The sequence below is a fragment of the Sinocyclocheilus grahami genome, unplaced genomic scaffold (assembly GCF_001515645.1).
Source record: "Sinocyclocheilus grahami isolate Dianchi unplaced genomic scaffold, SAMN03320097.WGS_v1.1 scaffold1362.1, whole genome shotgun sequence".
NCBI classification, from domain to species: domain Eukaryota; kingdom Metazoa; phylum Chordata; class Actinopteri; order Cypriniformes; family Cyprinidae; genus Sinocyclocheilus; species Sinocyclocheilus grahami.
Window position 1 is genome coordinate 99,293 of NW_015506541.1, and position 241 is coordinate 99,533.

Genomic DNA, 241 nt, shown 5'->3' on the forward strand with positions numbered 1-241 from the left:
TTGAAAAGCTATCCAGTGCGTTGTGATTGGCCGAATACCTCAAGCATGTGACGGAAACGCTTACCATACTGTGATGATGCCCTGTCCGGCCGGAGCGATGATTCAAAAACATGAAAACCCGTTATAAACAAGGCATTCGTTGCATCCAGTGGGGACATTATTACTGATTATAATGACTTATAATGTGTTTTTACATGTTGCGTATCGCGCCGCGTAAACATAAAACCATCTCTGCATTTGT